This window comes from Rana temporaria, chromosome 11, assembly GCF_905171775.1.
Source record: "Rana temporaria chromosome 11, aRanTem1.1, whole genome shotgun sequence".
Classification (NCBI taxonomy): domain Eukaryota; kingdom Metazoa; phylum Chordata; class Amphibia; order Anura; family Ranidae; genus Rana; species Rana temporaria.
The window spans coordinates 125,296,117-125,309,169 of record NC_053499.1 but is presented as its reverse complement, the minus strand read 5'-3'; the positions used below and the strand labels follow the sequence as shown (position 1 = coordinate 125,309,169).

Sequence of the window (13,053 nt, the reverse complement as noted above, 5' to 3'; positions counted from 1 at the left end):
GTGGAAATTTTGAGGGCTGTGCTATGCCACAATAAAAATAGCTCCTTGGTCACCTGGATGCTGTCTTTTATGTCAAGTCCTGGCCGTCATTTAATTTAATTAATACATTTATACAATTTTGATACCTTTTTGACCAATTTTTTGTCACTCAACAAGCCCAGTCTACCAATTTAAAGTCCCGTCGAGGAAAACACACCACTTGTGGTGTACACAGACAGCAATGAAAATAGCTTACCCAAAATTATTAGGCTCCACATTGGTTAAAGGATCACTAAAGGAAATTTTTTTTTTTGCTAAATAGCTTCCTTTACCTTACTGCAGTACTGGTTTCATGTCCTTATTGTTCGTTTTTGCTTTGAAGTAGCTGTAATTCTGCTGTGATCTCCACACTTCCTGGTTGCCTGTTTCCTTATAACCACAGTACTGGGAGCTTTTCACGATGGTCTAAGCTGTCATTACTGTGTGTCTAAAACTTAACAGAACCAATCAGATTAATTTTAAAAACAAAACACTGCCCTGGATTTGTTTGTTTTTGTTCTGTGTGTCTCTCTAGTTCACAGGAACATGAAACCAGTTTAAAAACGAAAGTGAAACTGCAGGCACATTATATGATTGAATTTAATCTCTTTTTAATCATTTTTAAAAGGAATCAGTTAACTTTTATGTCTCTATACCCTGTAAACAGTCATTTCAGCAAAAAAAAAAAAATGGTTTCCTTTAGTGACCCTTTAAAGAGGAGGTCCACTCTGTAAAAATAAATAAAAGTTAGCAGTTACAAATCCTGTTACAAAACCAGATGGTCACCAGTCATCTCTATGACCGTCGGAGGACCCGGGCGCGATGTGATGACGTCACGCCTGGGTACCCGTAAGTAAACAATGCCGCTATTGCGGCTAGAGAGCAACACTGATTATGAGATCAGTGAATTTTTTTTCACCAATCTCATGCTTTCCAGCCTGGAGGAGAGATGTGGGGTCTTATTGACCCAGCATCTCTCCATAAAGAGGACCTGTCACACACATTTCCTATTACAAGGGATGTTTACATTCCTTGTAATAGGAATAAAAGTGCTAAAAAAAGTTTTTTTTTAAAAGTGTAAAAAAAATAAATAAGTAAAAAAATAAATAAAATTAAAACGCCCCTGTCCCCGGTAGCTCGCGCGCAGAAGCGATCGCACACGTAAGTCCCGCCGACATATGTAAACGCAGTTTAAACCACATATGTGAGGTGTCGCCGCGTGCGTTAGCATGCCACCAAAAATTCTAGCACTAGATCTCCTCTGTAAATCTAAACTGGTAACCTGTAAAAATGTTCAAAGCGTTGCCTATGGAGATTTTTAAGTACCGAAGTTTGGCGCCATTCCATGAGTGTGCGCAATTTTAAAGCGTGACATGTTAGGTATCTATTTACTCTGTTTAACATAATATTTCATATTTTACAAAAAAATTGGGCTAACTTTACTGTTTTGTATTTTTTTAATTCGTGAAACTATTTTTTTTCCAAAAAAAGGCGTTTAAAAAATGATTGCGCAAATACCGTGCAAGATAAAACGTTGCAATGACTGTTGTTTTATTCCATAGGGTGTCTGCTAAAAAAACATATATAATGTTTGGGGGTTCTGCGTAATTGTCTAGCAAAAGAATGATGATTTGTACATGTAGGAGAGAAGTGCCAGGATAGGCCCGGTATTGAGGTGTGTATAAAAGCCCGGTATTGAAGTGGTTAAACTGACAAATTGTACGAAAACTGACAAACTTGGAGGAGAGGAAGAATAAGCGACTTGTCCTACAAATATTTGTGTTTGTCACTGGTATTGTACTAAAGTAATCATGCAAATGTATTTATTTAATTCAATTTCACAGCTTTAATTGTGCAAATAAAGTATAACAAAGATGGCTAAATGACAATGGAAAAACTGTGGTCGTGAAAAGAAAGATAAATGACAAATTCTTGTGCTGAACAAAACCAACAAGCCTGTTTTACAGAAAGAACAAAAGATTGGCCAATAATAACAAAAAAATGTGGCAGCTAAGAAGAAGAATTAGCTGCTCAATGTTTCATAAATGCCCCATTGTGTGTTTTCCACATTTCAGTCTACTGTAAGTTACTGGATCACTTTAGATTAAGATTAATTAATTTAACAATCCAAAAAGCATTTAAACAACCTGAAATTATCTACATGATTGGGAAAAGTTAGAGGAGGCGATAAGAGGAAGTGGAGGTAGCCAAGGCTGTAATAAAACTATGTTCTTCTGTGGCTATAAGACTGAAAAGTCCAGTGTCCTTTATTACAGTTGCTTGCTCAATTTTCGCACTTGCCTCTCCCGGGCTTCAAATGCTATTTTGGTGTCCATCAGCTCATTGATAGAACGTTTGACATCAGTGAGATCTCGCTCCGCTTGAGAAAATCGGTCTACCAGGTCTCGGTTTTCATTTCTCAAGTCTTCACAGAGTTGCTTCACCTCATCACTCTGTCGCTGGCATCGGGCTCGTAGCGCTTCTGCCTCTGCTAATAGGGTTTCGACTGTACGGACTACCCCTTCCAACTGCTCCCGAGACATATCTGAAATCACAAACAAAATGGTCCACAAAACACAAAATAATCTTAACTGAAGTATGTTGTCTGTAGGAGACTCTGTCATGTTAAAATGCAGCCTTTCTCAGCCTTTTTCCCTTCGAAATACCCTTGCTAATAATAAGGGGCCAGATTCAGATACATTATCGTATCTATCGGCGGGCATAGCGTATCTCAGATACACTAGGCCGTCGTAACTTAGGGCGCAAGTTACGTATTCAGAAAGAACTTGCGCCCTAAGTTACGGCGGCGTAGTGTAAATGTGTCGGCGTAAGCCCGCCTAATTCAAATTTGGCTGGTAGTGGGCGTGTTTTATGTTAAACTATCATGACCCCACGTAATTGACACTGTTTTCAAACGGCGCATGCGCCGTCCGTGAAAGAATCCCAGTGCGCATGCTCCAAATTACGGCGCAAATCGTCAATGCTTTAGACGTGAACGTAACTTACGCAAAGCTCTATTCGCGAACGACTTAATCGACGGAAAATTCTACGCTGGCCCGACGGCCATACTTAACATTGGATACGCCTCATATAGCAGGGGTAACTTTACGCCGGAAAAAGCCTTATGTAAACGACGTAAAAAAATGCACCGGGCGGACATACGTTTCTGAATCGGCGTATCTACCTAATTTGCATATTCGACGCGTAAATATACGGAAGCGCCACCTAGCGTCCAGCGTAAATATGCAACTAAGATACGACGGCGTAAGAGACTTACGTCGGTCGGATCTTAGGGAAATCTATGCGTAACTGATTCTAAGAATCAGGCGCATAGATACGACCCTGCACACTCAGAGTTACGACGGCGTATCTGGAGATACGCCGTCGTAACTCGTATCTGAATCCGGGCCTATATCTATAGCTCATAACCAGGGCTGTTGCTAGGTCTACAAAAGATCTGGGGTTAGAGCCCATAGCAGCGAAGTAAAAAAAGTCATACGATTGGGCGGGCATACACATGTATATAATGATATACGTACGTGTGTGTAAATATATATATATATATATATATATATATATATATATATATATATATATATATATATTCGGTACATATCTGTGTGCGAATTCCCCCTTACATCAGGTTCCCCATAGAGCCCCCTTACATCTGGGTCCTCAGAGAGTCCCCCCATTACATCAGGGTCCCTAGAGAGCCTCCCTACTTGCATCAGGGCCCCCAGAGCCCCCCTCATTACATCAGGGTCCCCAGAGAGCCCCCCTTACATCAGGGTCCCCAGAGAGCCTCCTTACATACATCAGGGTCCCCAGAGCCCTTACATCAGGGTCCCCAGAGAGTCCCAAGGCTACATAAAGAATGCAGGGCTCAGGGGTGCCCATCTATGCAGCCTCACCAGTCCCCAGAAATGCAGCCTCACCAGTGCCCAGCAATGCAGCCTCACCTGTGACCAAACAATACAGTCTCACCTGTGCCCAGGAATGCAGCCTCACCTGTGCCTAGCACTGCACCCCCCATCTGTAGTGTCCCCTGCATCCCACCCCACTGCAGTGTGCTCTGTCCCCTGCACCTCACCCCATTGCTGTGTCCTCTGTCTCCTGCACCCCACCCTACTGTAGTGTGCAGGCTGGCGATTGGTTGCTAGGATTGCCCAGCAACCAATCACCTGCTGTTTAATGAAAAAAGTTAACTCCTGCGGTACCCACCCCCATCTAGCCCTGTGATACTGGCCGCTCGCCACTGTCCAATGAAGAGGACATCTGCGAAAATTTCATTCAGGGTGGCGGGCTAGGTGCCGACCCCTGCACTAGAGACCACAGGCTATGGGCCCCAGTTTCGTGGGCTATAGCCTCAATAGCCACCCCCTAGCAATGCCTCTGCTCATAACACATTAGCATAGATATAATAAAAATAATGCAAAAATCGAATGTGATGTATTAAACACCCAAGGGGGATTATATTTTAGTATATGCCAAAGTACCCACAAAAAATGCTTTAATTACTGTGCCACGAGCAAGAGTCTAAAAGACACACACAAACCTCAGCACAATAATTTTTAGAAAATACATATATATACATATATACATGTTATACATATGTTTTCTGAACTCAAATCCATAGCTCACCTCTGCTCTTCCCTTTCACTTCTCTCTATCCAAGACTTGCCTCTGTACATGTTGTCCACAGCACACCTCTGCACCCCCATTCACAACTCACCTTTGCCCACACATCCACAGTCCACCTCTCGCCAGCTGTCTCCTTCCTTCCAGCAGCTGGATTGGCTCTATTACCACCTGCAGCGAACATCTTTGCCTCCTGCCTCTTTGCACACTGCAGTAAAGGCTACTAAGTGGATCCACCACAAATTCTCTGCAGTGGCGAAATAAACATGGCAGATAGCAGTGCTCTGATTTGGAATAAATATGCTGATATAGAAAATCGGATAGAAATCAGAACTTATGATTTGCAAGCTTGTTCCAGGTCAGGATCTCAAAATACTGAAGACAAAGACTGCCAGGCAACTAACATTTTTAGAGGGAGGTCAACATTGTCGACTTTCTTATTTCTTGACAACAGATCTCCTTTAAGGGCAACACCTTCACTATAGTCTTAATAGCAAGGTTACATATACTCCCCCTTGCTAAACTGACAACTACTTGGTAGCCTATACAATCCCTTTTTTTAAAGAGGAAGTAAACTTCCTTTCCAGACTTTTACCCATAGGTAAGCCTATAATAAGACTTGCCAATAGGTAGTGTAAATATCTCCTAAGCGTACACTGTTTAGGAGATATTTACATTGCATGCAGCCAGTGACATCACTGGCGAATGCGCTCTGAACGAAAGGCCACCCATGCCATTCGTTTAGAGTACTGTGCCATGAAATGTGGCTCCTGTGACGTCATCGCAGCTTTGGCCAGTCACAGAGCTGAAAACTACGAACTCGGAAGCACGACGGGTGGAGATGGAAGCAGCTTCAGCACTGAAATTACGATTCTGGAACAGCTTCATTTTAAAGTAAGTTTCTGCGTTGTAGACGCCTCTTGCATCACTTCCGTTCGTTCTGTATATTCGGCCACGCCCTACACGTTACGTCATGACACGTGACTTCATAAGGTGAAGTCACGTATCATGACATAACACGTAGGGCATGGCCTGATATACCCAACGAACCGGAAGTAATGTAAGAGGTGTCTACAATGCTGTCTACTATGCTTGGTTTGCACTTTATTCACTGTTTTACCTGCTTTTAAATGTAAGAGCCCATTTGACCTTTTTAATAAATCTTTTTGTTTATACGTTTGGGAGGCCTTTTCTTTGAATAAAATTCAAAATCTGGAGACCAACACACGTTTGGAAGTCTGGAAGGTCACCGCCACCATTGAAAATCTTCAACTGGCTCCTGTATTATCGTGAACCAGAGTTTCCCTGGAGATTGGGAGTTGCATATTTGCCCTTGCTTTGGGAGATCGAGAAGGCTGATTTTACTCCTCTTTGAGCATTAAGTTATTGAGATAATCACAAAGATTGTGCACAGAAGAATCTTTAATTCACTGTTCAGAAGAAGCGTGTCACATTTTGAAGATTTTTTTACACCGTTCAGAAGAATCATTGTTTATCTATTTTGGAAATTGTGGACGTTATTTATCTTAGTTATCACATTCATCTTTATTTTTTAATTGAGATTTAGAAAGTTGCGCTGATCACCATTCACTTATATATATGTCATATTGCCTTCTATTAAATTCTGCTGAGGGTTAGGGCAACCAATACTGCACCATGGTAACAGTCAAGATTACCTAGTATACATTGGTTCAAGATGATAACATCACCTTGACAATGGTTAGTGGTATTGTACTCGTAAAATTTTCTATATTCTAATTGCACTATATAAGATTTTAAATTACTGTCTGGACTTTAACCATTCTATCCTCAAATTCCTCTTGTTACATAATAATTTGATAAAAATGAATACATAAATAAATGTTAATGATAAGTTTGCGCTTAAAGACAAATGTATCTCATCACTATAATACAGAACAGCAGGGTCTAAAATAGTATAAAACAGTAGGTTATTTAAGGTGAAGGTATTGGGTGGGTCATTTAAACATACATTTGGTAGTAACCCTACCTATTCTCTAGGTACATGTGTTTATCACAATGACAGACACAAAATTGTGTATTAATTAAGGTTTTCAATCTTTGCAAATAATAAAAAAAAAAACACAAATATTCACGGACTATTGCCCCTTAAAGACATGGGCCCGGATTCACAAAGGAGTTACGAAGGAGTATCTCCAGATACGCCGTCGTAACTCTGAGTGCGGGCCGTCGCAACTCTGCGCCTCATTCATAGAATCAGATACGCCTCACAGTTGCCTAGATACGAGCGGCGTAAGTCTCCTGCATATTTACGCTGGTCGCTAAGTGGCGCTTCCGTATATTTCCGCGTCGAATATACTAATTAGCTAGATACACCGATTCACGATCGTACGCGCGCCCAACGTATCAAGATACGTCGTTTATGTAAGGCGTCGGACCGGCGTAAAGTTACCCCTCATAAAGCAGGGGTAAGTCATGTTAGGTATGGACATCGGAAACGTACGAACAGCGTCGTATTTTTACGTCGTTTGCGTAAGTCGTCCGTGAATGGGTAGGTTACGGTCACGTCGACTAAGCATTGAGCGGGCGTAATTTACTTTGAAAATTCGACGTGATACTGAGCATGCACGCGCATGTGCCGTTCGTAAAAAGCGTCATTTACGTGGGGTCACAACACATTTACATACAACACGCCCCCTAACATACTAGTTTGAATTAGGCGGGCTGGCGCCGTGTCAGATACACTACGCCGCCGTAACTTAGAGCACAAGTTGTTTCTGAATACAGAACATGGCGCTCTAAGTTACGGCGGCATAGTGTATCTGAAATACGCTACGCCTGCCTAAAGATAGGCGTTTGTATGTGAATCTGGGCCCTTGGCTTTTTCTAATGCCACCCCTCCCTAGATTAATGGCATTTAACCAATTCAATCAAATCTTAAAAATCACCAGTTCTTGCGTAAAAATTTAAGACAAATCTGTCATGTAGTACTAAATTAATCACAAAGCATAATGAAATTTTAAAAGTAGAGCAGGCTGATCTGAGTCAGCCCTAGCTTTCTATATGTTTTGCAGATTGGCAAAGTGACATTTCCCTGCTATAATTCCTAACCCGTTTCCCAACCACCTTTCCTTGTTCCATATGCCTTACATTTATCCTAATATAAAATTTCAAAAAAATGAAAAACAGGGACAAAGACTCCCTATAATAGATAAAGCAGGTACACAGACAGTATTTTGTTATGTGGAATAAATCTCCAGCCTTTACCAAAAACAGAAATTTTACTTCTGAGTGCACCAGTCCTTTAAAAAAATAGACAGGCTACGAATAAGGTTGCATGAGAAATGTATACTGTACGTAACTTCTAAAAAATGCTTTGGATTTTAAATAATTGCCAGGATAATACCATGTTTTAATTTTTTTCATTAAAACAAATGAAAATGGATCACAGTGTTGTAGCAAACACTTAAGTAATGCATATTTTTAAATGTATGGCAACACAGGTGCCTTTTATTTAAATTCCAAACTAACTCTATTACAAGCATTGTTTTTTTTCTTTATATTTTTATTACTTTTTATGTTTTTTTAATTGCGTACTATCCTAAGAAAATTAAAAAAACAAAACAACAAAAATAATGCCAACTGAGACTCTCTGTATCATATTTATGGCAATTATTCTACAATAATTTGGAATTGTTGTACAAAGCAAAAAAAGACGTATACAAAAGAAAGCTGATTGCTATAGTTTTGTATATTAACATTGTCCTTTGCCTTGTCTCATAAAATAAACAAAAGGTGGTAAGGAAAAAAAAGGTCTGGAAAGCAATTAATGTGCTTCACATTGGGAATAGTAGTGATGTTGGGTAGATTGGTATTATGCTTATCTTTGGGTATTATTTAGAAAAACTATGGTAATATAGGAGGTCTGGTAAGGAGGATCAAAAATATGGGGAGCGCCTTACCGTAGAAGCGACTGCTTTGCTTCAGGTAGATGTTGAGTTGCGTTAACGGGTCCAGCGTGATCAACGTATGCCTCAACGGCTTCCTTGGTGTTCTTATTTTTTTTTTATGATGTGTACAATACTTCGCCGTTTGCCTTGTCAGTTTCCGTTAATGTCACTCTTCTTACCTCATTCCTTCATCAATGACCTCTACACCTCTTCTCTTAATGTGATCAATTCTTTGTCACTATATGCATCATAGTTTTATTGCTGCCTTCTGTTTGCCCCCTTTCTTTCTTCCTTTGTCTTCTGCCCTTTGTCACAATCTCATTCTCTCCCCCTTTGTGATAATCTTTCTATTAATCCCTCTCTTCTCATTCCAATCCCTGCAGATCCCCAGCTGTTTCTTACGTGGAGGTGATCGTCATTCTAATCCTGCTCACGCCATCTTGTGTTTGTTACTTGGCCTTCTAGCTGCTTACTGTATGTCTTCAGAGATTTCAGCTTTGATGCTGTCATACACAATTATATTATGTTACTAATATAACAGACCTAGTTAAGTGGATAATCACAAACAAGTGATTATCTCAAGGTGTGTATTTGCATAGTTAATATAGATGCCCTTTTTTCAGGGTGTTGAGGTTCATGACCAAAGCTTTGCAAGTATATGTGCATATACCGTAGGCATAATCTGTCTTTATTGAAAATTATTGTTGGTAAACCACTGCATCACAACTTTGTCAAATAGAAACATCACATATAAACCACAGGCTTCCTACTGGGTCGGCTGCACATGCTACCAATCTGGTAAATAAACAAGTCCTAAGTGCTCAAACACCTACTAACTGCTCTGGTTATGAATTGCAGTCAGCAAACGTTCTACCTGGCTGAAGGAAATACATCTGCAAGAAGACTCCTGGAGAAAATGAGCTCCTTATTTAATCCCTGAATGTGTACTGCAACTTTCTTTGCAATTCAATCTAGTGCAAGGAGTGGCTAGCAAACGTTGAGCCATGCCCTCACCACCAATCTAGGCTACCCAAGACTACTGTGCTCTGCTCTGACTCTAGCTAAATGTTCCATTATATAAAATAATTGTAACAAATCCAATAGAGACCATTGGGGTTCCCCTTGCAAAAACCACAGCAGGGATGAAGACCTTAAAATTCAAGAGATCTTTTTATTGTCAAAAGCTATAAGAAACTATTAGTGGTTTTAAGTGAGCCTGGCCCAGACCTAAAACAAAACTAAACTTTAATATCCTTTACAGCCAAGGAAGCTGCCATCTTGGCCTTTGTTTGGGCTGCAATTGTCAGGTGCTGCTCATGTGATCAGTTATGACATCAGCCGTTTGGCTTGACAGTTTGGTTGAGAGCACAATCAACTGTAATGCCGCGTACACACGGTGGGATTTTCCGAAAACAAATGTTCGATGGGAGCTTGTTGTCGGAAATTCCGACCATGTGTAGGCTCCATTGGACATTTGCTGTCGGAATTTCCCAAAACAAAAATTTGAGAGCTGGTTCCCAAATTTTCCATCAACAAAATCCGTTCTCATAAATTCCGATCGTGTGTGGACAATTCGGACACACAATATTCCACGCATGCTCTGAATCAAGTACGAGACTGAAGCGATTGGTCTGGTAAAACTAGCGTTCGTAATGGAGATAGCACATTCGTCACGCTGTAACGGACTGAAAAGCACGAGGCTGAAAAGCATAAATCGTCTCTCACCAAACTTCTACTAACACGACTGGTATTGAACTACCCTTTAATAGTGCCATCCTACGTCTTGTACGTCACCGCGTTCCTGGCGTTTGGAATTTCCGATTGTGCGACCGTGTGTATGCAAGACAAGTTTGAGCCAACATCCATTGGAAAAAAATCCACAGTTTTGTTGTTGGAATTTCCGATAGTCTGTACGCGGCATTACATTTATCATTCATGGCATGTAACTCTTTTAGGAGATGGTTGAATCGATGGGTTTAGTTCTAAATTAAATGTTGGTCGTCAAAATTATCTTTGTAATTTAGGGGAGCCCCTATGATCCTAGGCCCAAGCTGAAGAAGGAGCCTTGACCTCTACCCACATTTTGTTTTATCCCTGCTCTCTCCTAGTACTTAGCCTGACCCGCTGTATATCAAATGCTAAATACCAATAATTTTACTACTCACTGAAATGTTGGCATTTAAAGAGATCCTGTCACCAGAATCAATATTATGATATAGATATATATAGATATCTATCTATATCTATATCTATAGATATATATATATATATATATATATATATATATATATATATATATATATATATATATATATATAGATATCTATATCTATAGATATATATATCTATATATATATATATATATATATATATATATATATATATATATATATATATATATATATATATATATATAAAAAACAGTGCTGTTAAACCTGGACTGTAGCTTAAAACTGCTGTGGTACTTCTTCCTTTGTTGCTGCTGTATTATCCTTCTGCAGTAGGGACAGGGTAAAACCAAAGTTTGTGTACAGAGTAACAACCAAACTAATAAGAGGCATGGAGGAGCTCAGCTGAGGAAAGATTAGAGCAGGGGTGTCCAAACTTTTTTTCAAAGAGGGCCAGATTTGATGAAGTGAACATGCGTGAGGGCCGACCATTTTGCCTGAAATTCTTTGAACCATTAAAATTTGGTCTAAGTGTGTTTCTCCGAGCACTAATACACTGCCAAATGAGAATTATCTTGCCTTTGTGGCTATGTGTGGTGAAGAGATGAGCTTGGGCGTGTTATTTGGATATACCGTATTTATTGGCGTATAACACGCACCTTCACTTTAAGATGGACAATTAAGGAAAAAATAAAAAATCTAAATAAAGAACTTTGAAGCAAAATAAGGGTCAGTGCCTATCAATGCAGCATAATCAGTGCCCATCTGCAGCCTCACAAGTGCCATGAATGCAGCCCATCCATTGTCATGAATGCAGCCCCACCAGTGCCATGAATGCAGCCTCACAATTGCCATGAATGCAGCCCCACCACTGCCGTGAATGCAACCTCAACATTGCCATGAATGCAGCACCCCTTTGGTATGACTGCAGCATCCTCATTGGCATGAATGCAGCAACCCCTTTGGCATGAATGCAGCACCCCCATTGCCATGAATGCAGCACCCACATAGACAATCCCACTGCTGTAGCCTCTGCCTTTGCTCTCTGTTGACTGCCTGTCACAGACAAAGCCAAGGGAACCTTCCCCTAGGTTTGTCCACAGCTCTGACATGGCACATGACACATGAGGAGGAGCCTGGGAGGAAGGAGATCTCTAATTCTGTGCACTGAAGTCTGTAAATTGGGAGGCATGGAAGTATACTGGGGGGACAGATAGTCCTGGGGGTGAGGAGATAATCAAGATTCATGCTAAGGGTGAGAGTATAGGATCTAAGGATGAGGGATGAGAGGGAGTAATGGGGAGGATAAGTGCTAAGAGATGATTTGTTGGGGTATTTGTGGTAAGGTCTCATTCACATGAGCTACCAGGAGGTAGTAAAACCAGGCAGTTGAGCTGCAGTTTTACTGCCCGCCTAAATACTGGCAGTGCTCATAGCTGTACACATATCGCAGCCGCAGCACAAATGAAACTGCATGTTGCATTTGTCAGACATTACCACTGCTGAACACAAACAATGCAAGTCTGTGGGGTCGCACTGCAACTACGTGCAATGCATGTGATTGCACCACAGTAGTGCACCATTTGTAAGGTTTAACCTCTTCACACCAGCGCCTCCTGCCCCTTAAAAAGGTTTAACATGCCGGGAGGCGGAGTGTGGCCTAAGATCATGTGAGCACCGTGATTGGCTGTCATAGCTTTCGTTTATACGCGGGTCACTGTGCTGGTAGTGCGCAGGAAACAGCGATATTGACCACAATACATGCAAATATGTGGCCTCTTGGCACTAAGGCCCAGGTGCAGAGAAGCCTCATATTTGCGTGCGGCCAGTGCAAGGGGTTAAGAAGGCAGTGAGGAGGCAACATAGTCTAAAGCAGACAAATTCAGCAAGACTGGTATACAATTATATAATATCTATGCTCGGCTTAGGCCCCATACACACGAGAGGATTTATCCGCAGATACGGTCCAGCGGACCGTATCCGCGGATAAATCCTCTCGAGGATTTCAGAAGATTTCTATGCGATGGCGTGTACACACCATCGCATTGAAATCCGCGCTGAAATCCTCTGCCGATGACGTGTCGCGCCGTCGCCGCTATTATGACGCGGCGACGGGCGCGACGCTGTCATATAAGGAATTCCACGCATGCGTCAAATCATTACGACGCGTGCGGGGAATCCCTTTGGACGAATGGATCCGGTAAGTCTGTACAGACGAGCGGATCCATCCGTTGGAATGGATTCCAGCAGATGGATTTGTTGAGCATGTCAACAAATATCCATCTGCTGGAAATCCATCC

The 13,053-nt window shown here is 41.2% G+C and overlaps 1 long non-coding RNA gene across 1 annotated transcript; it reads right to left on the bottom strand.

Annotated features, from left to right (window-relative positions):
* Nucleotides 1–1,851: 1,851 nt before the first annotated feature.
* Nucleotides 1,852–8,978, bottom strand: LOC120917628. Its single transcript, XR_005744220.1, has 2 exons — nucleotides 8,598–8,978; nucleotides 1,852–2,563 (listed from the first exon to the last, which is right to left on the bottom strand). It is a non-coding gene; the product is annotated as an uncharacterized LOC120917628 (long non-coding RNA).
* Between the last annotated feature and the right edge of the window lie 4,075 nt (nucleotides 8,979–13,053).